Source organism: Chiloscyllium plagiosum, unplaced genomic scaffold, assembly GCF_037043375.1.
Source record: "Chiloscyllium plagiosum isolate Xiang-an unplaced genomic scaffold, Cpla_swu_hap1 HiC_scaffold_27, whole genome shotgun sequence".
Taxonomy (NCBI): Eukaryota; Metazoa; Chordata; class Chondrichthyes; order Orectolobiformes; family Hemiscylliidae; genus Chiloscyllium; species Chiloscyllium plagiosum.
In genome coordinates this window covers 19294270-19302327 of record NW_028270165.1, presented here as the reverse complement: position 1 = coordinate 19302327, position 8058 = coordinate 19294270, and the positions used below count along the sequence as shown (strand labels likewise).

The window sequence follows — 8058 nt, the reverse complement described above, 5'->3', positions numbered from 1 at the left end:
TGTGGGGAAAGCCTGAGTATCTAACAGACTATCTGGCCCAACACCAAACACCTGAAGAAGGGCTTATGCCCGAAACGTCGATTCTCCTGTTCCCTGGATGCTGCCTGACCTGCTGCGCTGTTCCAGCAACACATTTTCAGCTCTGATCTCCAGCATCTGCAGACCTCACTTTCTCCCCAATACCAAACATCCAAAGAATAATCCACACAGACCCATTTCCCTACCTCTATTACTCGACATTTACCCCTGACTAATGTACCTAACTTTCACATTCCTGAACACTGTGGGGTAATTTAAGCACGGACAATCCAACTTAACCTGCCAATCCCTGCGCAGTGGGTAATTTAGCATAGCCACTCCACCCTAACCTACACATTTGGATTGAGAGAGGAAACCGGAGGAAACCCATATCGACACAGGGAGAATGTGCAAACTCCACACAGACAGTCACCTGGGACTGAAATCGAACCAGTTTCCCTGGTGCTGTGAGGCATCAGTGCTAATGATTGAGCCACCATGCCGCCCCTATCCAGCTAATCTATGTGTCTCATCATTTTGTTGAGGTCGTCCCTCCGCCTCCATCTTTATAGTGAAAATAATCCAGGTTTATCACATCTCTTCTCATAATGAGACCTCCAGGCCAGGCAATGTCCTAGTGAACCTTCTCTATACCCTCTTCCCCAGAGCATCCATGTCCTTCCGGTAGTGTGGCGACCAGAACTGCATGCAATATTCTGAATGTGACCGGAATAAATAGCTGTAACATAACTCGCCAACTCTTACACTCAAGGCAAACGTGCTGTGTGCCTTCTTGATCATGTTACCCGCCTGTGTTGCCACTTTTGAAGATCTGTATGGCCAGATCCCTCTGTATGCCAGTGCTTCTGTGTGGTCTGAAATTTATCGTACAATTCTTGTATTTCCTATGTATCTGTATCCAGCTTCACCTTAATTGTGTTCCCCTCTTTATCTCTTTTCCCCCATTCTCATCCCTCCACACATCAGCAGATCATAAGATTATAGGAGCAGAAATTATGCCATTCAGCCCATTGAGTCTGCTCCACCATTGAATCATGGCTGATACGTTTCTCAACCCCATTATCCCCATAACCTTTGATCCTCTTGATACTCAAGAACCTAGTTATCCCCATCTTAAATATATTCAATGATCTGGCCTCCACAGCCTTCTGGGGCAGTGAATTCCATAGATTACCACTCTCTGTCTGAAGTTCTCCTTATTTCTGTTCTAAAAGGTCTTCCCTTTACTTGAAGGCTGAGGAGGAGGCATAGAGGAGCGTGGTGTGCACCTGTAAACTCCAGAACTTCCCAACCTTCACAAGTCAACAATAATGCTTTCTGGAGTAAGAAATGAAAGGGCTGACGAGAAACTGTGACACCACAGCAAGTGAAATTAGGCCATTCAGCCCATTGAGTCTGCCCCACCATTTACTCATTCTTGAGTTCAAAGGTTACAGGGAGAATGGGGTTAAGAAACATATCAGCCATGATTGAATGGCAGAGCAGATTCAATACGATAAATGGCTTGTTAACCATCCCTGGGAAGGAGGAGGCAACACAATAAGTTGTTTCTTGGGACAGGCAAGATAATGTTATTTAATAATGGTGTGACAAAAGGACAATTAATTCTGCCTGTAGAAGGAAAGCCCTGACATAGAGGGGTTAATTACAGGCTGTTTCAAACAGACAGCTAACCCTCAAGGATAAGAAGGTAAACTACAGACCTGAGGTCTCCAGCAATGTGAGGTGATGTTAGAGTCTTAAAAAAAAGTCACACCACAGATTTGAAATTGAGGAAACCCCACCAAAATTCAACTCCAGAATGATACAGCAGCAGCAGTACTTAGAAGAATAATACTACATCAAACCCCTGACACTTCCAGAGATGGGCACTGTCAGTGGAAACCCAGTTAAATTCAGCCATCAACTGGGTAATAGCCAAGTTTTGGGAGGGGGGGGGGAAGGGGGAGAGAAGCTGAATGAACTTGAGAGGTTTTATTTGAGGTTGCTACGTGCAATAAAGTGCAAATCATTGTTTCAGCAGTTGATTCTCTGTGCGGTTTCTGAGTCAGGAGCCAAATTAAGGTGATTCACCCACAGCCACACCAAGAGGCTGGGATTAATATTGACTCCATTGCATTCAAGAGAATGTCATCAATACTGTTATAAAGCGAACGCTGAGCCCACCCTCCCCCACTCACCAAGATCTCAAACCGAAACGTCCAAAGAGTGGCACGTTGCCCTTTAATCTGTAAAGTCAGTGTAACCTGCTGTAGTGTTAAAAGTAAATCCCTGACACTTTAAAATTGACAATCAGCAATTTATTTAACCAACTCTCACGGTAAACAAATGAACAAAATTACTAACAAACTGAATAAATCCGTCCTAACTACTGAGTATTCTGGAATAAATCAAGATTCTTCTGGTATGCTGTTCCAATCAACACATGTCCCACTCATAACAAAATAAAATTTAATCTCTCAGATTACAACCAGGTTGTGTGTCTTCCGGAATATTCTGTGCCATCTTCTGTCAGGAATGCCTCCTCCAATTCCTCTGTCAGGAATGCCCTTCTCTATTTTTCTAAATGATGCTTTCTCTAATACACAGGTGACTGAGAGCATCAATTCTTTATGATAGGATTGGTCCTGTTGTCAGAACTTTAGGATTTAAATTTAAGTTTTTGGTAGCCAATGGGGCTGATTTAAATTGATTGGTGAAATTGAAAACCTGTTTTCTTGTCCTGCTAACTGTACAGCCCTTTGATACAAATGTTTCAGTTCAAGTGCTTTCTGTTGTGATGATGCTGCTCCTTTAAGAAGATTATGTTGTTCTTGGTTTACTTTCAGGAGGAGTTGGAAAAGGCAGAGCTTCTCATTCATCTAGGATTAAGGATTTCGCTAATGGTTAACAGATACTGGCTAAGGCAACAATCAGGGAAAAGGGTTTGACATTTTATTTTCTAAACCACTTCTACAATGAAAGGGCAATTGTCCTATTCTTTTCCCCTGGTTTTGGTTTGGGTTTTAGCAAGCAGTCTGTCTGAAGCTGCTGCAGGAAGAGATGTTTCCTGATTCAACAGATGTTTCTGGCTGACTCTGAAGCTTCAGGGAAAATAGTACCAGCGTATTCAGCCTCTCCCTGTAGCTCAAACCTTGCAGCCCTGGCAACATCCTTCCAAACCTTTTCTGAACCCTTTCAAGTTTCACAATGTCTTAAAAAGACGTCAACTTTGCTCAACTAATGTGAGAGAATTTTCTGCATGACGTGTTGTGTCTGAAAGAGCCCTCCCCTGTGCTGTGACAGAGCTGCAATGACTTTCAAAAGCCTGACAAATGCGGTTATCAGTCAAAGGTTCATTGGGAGAAGCTTCTCAATCACATCTGTAAATGGAGAAAGTGTTTTTAATAATGAGACATGAATAAAGGGCTGCATTAATCTTTTGTTCTGAAGATTTACTCATACATCTCAAAACAGAGCATATGAACCCGGTCGCAAGAAGTCTACGGGAATATAAGACACCACTGCCTATTTCCTGACCAGGACCGACTTTACACAGAAAACATGGACATTTTAAGTGAATGGGGTGCCATTCGTTTTAAGATCAGGTGAACTTAGGAGGCACAGCATTGGCTTAGAAATGAGAGATCCTTGACACACACACAGCCAAAATCATCACTGCCATTATTATCAAATTAGAATTTAGGCTGGATAGGCTGGGATGTTTTTCCACTGGAGCAGAGGAAGTTGAGAGGCAATATTTTCAAACCTTGAGGGGTAGAGTTGGCTTAATAATAGCTGTCTCTTCCCGAGGGGGAGGATTTCAAGAGCAAGGACGCGTTTTTATGGCGAGAGGAGAAAGATGGAAGAAAAGATGTCGGGCAAAATATTTACAGAGTGTAGTTCGCCTGGGGAAACAGCTGCCAGTGGAAGTGGTTGAAGCAGGTACATTAACAACATTGAAAAGGCTTTTCAACAAATACATGGATAGGAAAGCTTTAGAAAGATATGGGCCAAGTGCAGGGAAATGAGGTTAGTGTTGACAAACATTTTGGTCAGCATGGACCGGTTTGGGCTGAAGGGCATGTCTCTGTGCTATAGTACTCGATGACTGGCGTCTCTTTGTAACTCTGACAGTGTTGAGTTTCCACATGAACCAGGAAAAAGTGAGGACTGAAAATGCTGGAGATCAGAGTTGAGAGTGTGGTGCTGGAAAAGCACAGCAGGTCAGGCAGCACCCGAGGCGCAGGAGAATCGATGTTTGAGGCATAAGGACATCCAGATGAATATCTCACTAAATCATGCTGAATAAAATCTGATCTCATTCGTCAACTCTGATGTGGAGGTGCTGGGGGTGGACAGGTCAGAAGTCACACAACACCAGGTGAGAATCCCAATAGATTGATGTGAACTCATGAGCTTTCGAAGCACTGTTCCTTCATCAGGTGAAGTGATGAAGGAGCAGCACTGATGAAGGAGCAATGCTCCCAAAGCTTGGGATTTCAAATAAACCTGTTGGACTGTAACCTGGTGTTGTATGACTTCTGACTTCTTCAACTGCGCATTCATGTTGAACTTTATGGGATACTTTATCCAACTCGGCATAGTTAAATCATATCGCTTGGAGGGGTTCATTTGAAACCTTCCAGGAGGTGAATTCAACAAGATTGAATTATTCAAAGTTACTCAATTCTAAACTTACATCAGGACCAGTAGTCATAGAGAGGTACTGCATGGAAACAGATCCTTCAGTCCAACTCGTCCACGCTGACCAGATATTCTAAATTAATCTAGTCCCATTTGCCAGCACTTGGCCCAAATCCCTCTAACCCTTTCTATTCATATCCCCAAACAAATGTCTTTTAAATTCTGTAATTCTACCAGCCTCCTCCACTTCCTCTGGCAGCTTATTCCATACACGCACCACAATCTGCATGAAAAGTTTTCCCTTTAGGTCCCTTTTAAATCCTTCCCCTCTCACTCTAAACCTATGCCCTCTAGTTCTAACAACATCCTGATAAATCATTTCTGATGGAGATGTCAACGTTTCGGGTAGAACCCTTCTTCAGTCCTGAGGGATAATACCTGAAATGCTGCCTTCTCCACCTCCTGGTGCTGCCTGCCTTGTTGTGCCCAGCCTCCTGTTTGTCTATTTTAGATTCCAGCATCTGCAGTTTTTTATTTTGTCTCAATAAATGGTGGAGCAGATTCGATGGGTCAAAATATCCTAACGTCTGCTCCAATGGTCTTGTGGTCGTAGGTTTGTGCAGGTCTTGGGCTCAATGAGCAGCAGCTCCCACTGGAAGCAAGGTTCATAGAAACATAGAGCCACTACAGTGTGGAAATGGGCCCTTCAGCCCAACAAGTTCAGAGCGACCCTTTGAAGAGTAACTCACCCAGACACATTTTCCGACCCTATCACTCTGCACTTACCCCTAACTATTGCACCACACATACACATTCATGAACACTATGGGACTATTTAGCTTGGCCAATTCGCCCAAACATGCACACGTTTGGACTTTGGGAAGACACTGCAACACGCAGAGGAAACCCACGCAGACACAGGGGGGAATTACATGCAAACGCCACACCGACAGTCACCCTGAGGATGGAATTAAATCTGGGTCCCTGGCGCTATGAGGCAGCAGTGCTAACCACTGAGCCACCACCCCCCCTTCCCCCCCCACTCCCCCAGTAGAAAATAAAAAAGCCTACCAACTCTCCCACTACCCCCACTGTCAGAAAGGGCAGGAGGTTCAGTCCTGGGAGTGACCCTCAGCAGCGTTACCGGCAAAATCTGATTGTTAGGAGCATTGATGCCTCCGCTGGTGCTTGTTCAAGCTGCAGGACATTGTGAACCTCTGCCCACACTTGGGGCAGGCAAATGGCCTCTCCCCAGTGTGGACCCGCTGGTGCGTCAGTAGAGTGGAGGAGACAGCAAAGCCCTTCCCGCACTCGAGGCAGGTGAATGGCCTCTCCCCAGTGTGGACCCACTGGTGTGTCAGCAGGTGGGAGGCCTGGGTAAAGCCCTTCCCGCACACAGAGCAGCTGAAGGGCCTTTCCCCAGTGTGGACCCGCTGGTGCTTCAGCAGGTCGGAAGAGCGTGTAAAGCACTTCCCGCAGACAGAGCAGGTGAATGGCCTCTCGCCGGTGTGGACCCGCCGGTGGGCCAGCAGGTCAGAGGAATCGCTGAAGGCCTTCCCACATTTGGAACAGGGGAAGGGCTTCTCACCGGTGTGGACCCGCAGGTGAATCACGAGGTGCGAGGAGCGAGTGAACACCTTCCCACAATCGGGGCAGCGGAAGGGCCTCTCCCCTGTGTGCACCCGCTGGTGCCTCATCAGGGCGGAGGAATCGCTGAAGGCCTTCCCACACTTGAGGCAGCTGAAGGGCTTCTCCCCTGTGTGAACCCGCAAGTGCCTCAGCCGTGCGGAGGAATCGCTGAAGCTCTTCCTGCACTCAGGGCAGCTGAAGGGCCTCTCCCCTGTGTGCACCCGCCGGTGCCTCAGCAGGGCGGAGGAATCATTGAAGGTCTTCCCGCACTCAGGACAGGAGAATGGCTTCTCCCTGGTGTGACTGCGCCGATGTGTCTCCAGGGCAGACGGGACACGGAAGCCTTTCCCGCAGTCACCACACTTCCATGGTTTCTCCATGGCCGAAGCTACAGTTGCACACAAACGCGTGTATGTCCCCTCCCTGCCTTGAATTCCTTTTTCCAGGCCAGATAACTGTTTCAGGCTCCACACTCAGTGCATTGCTGCAACAGTAGGGTCTCTCTTCCAGTCCCAATGCTGAAAACGTACTGAAACAGGAATCAATTGGATCACAGTTGAAAATTGTTGCAGTCCTGATGGATTGAGTGACTCACAAATGCTGGAGAATCAAGAGTCGAAAACTGCAGTTCAGGCAGCATCTGAGGAGCAGGAGAGTCAATGGTTCAGGCATAAGCCTTTCATCTGTTGATTTTGAAACTTCATCTTCAGATCAAGTACTCTGAAAAGAGATTACAAAAGTCATCACTGTCAGTCCAGGGTAGAAATTCAGAACAAGCAATTCTACTTTCTGCATAACATTCTTTTCTTTTGTTATTCCACAAAACTGAAAGCACCATCCTTCTCTCTCTCTCTCCCTCTGTTCTCACTCCATTCTAATTCTCCTGAAAGTGCTGATTCAGGATCTGACAGGGACATACAACTGACACCTCTCTGAATTTTGGATACCTCCACCTGAAAATTAATAAAATTCCACGATATTGGGATACTGTTGAGAGTGAGCAGGTCTGATTTTTGGAAGTAAAAATATAGTGTGTAAATTCAGGATGAACCTGCAATGCAACTTCTTGGCAATCAATCAGACACAAAATGGTTAACGTGCCCCCACAGGGGTGGGGGAGTTTTAGAATGAGACATCAAGGCTATGACACCAGAGAGAAATTGAACAGACTGGCGTGGCAAACCAGAGTCATCTAGATATATAGCACAGAAACAGGTCCTTTGGTCCACTGGTCTATGCTGACCAGATATCCTCGCTGAATCTGGTCTCATTTGCCAGCATTTGGCCCATATCCCTCTAAACCCTTCCTATTCATAAACCGATCCAGATGCCTTTTAAATGTGTCATAATTATACCAGCATCTACTACTTCCTCTGGCAGCTCTTTCCTTACACGCGCCATCTTCTGCATGAATTGCCCCTCAGGTTCCTTTTAAATTCCTCGCCCCCTCCCCGGGCCACCTCACCCTAAACCTATTACTCTATAGTTCTACACTCCCAGAGAAAAGAACTTGTCTATTTACCCTATCCATCCCTCTCTTGATTTTATAAACAATGGAAGCATCAACAGCTCAGGGCGGGGATGGGGAGGGGGGTTGGGGGAAGGAAGCTGAATGTGCTAGAGCCAACGCGGAAGAATTGATTTTATTTGTGGGAATCAAGTGCATTTTAAAAATAAAAACAAACAAGATATCTATCCCTCCCCTTTCCCAATCTCCCAATGCTGTCCTGGACACAGAGTGAGAGAATTGGGAGCAGGAGTTGG

At 46.0% G+C, this 8058-nt stretch overlaps 1 pseudogene; it reads right to left on the bottom strand.

Moving 5' to 3' along the window:
* Positions 1–5777: 5777 nt before the first annotated feature.
* On the bottom strand, positions 5778–6674 carry LOC148143344 (uncharacterized; annotated as a pseudogene).
* Positions 6675–8058: the final 1384 nt, after the last annotated feature.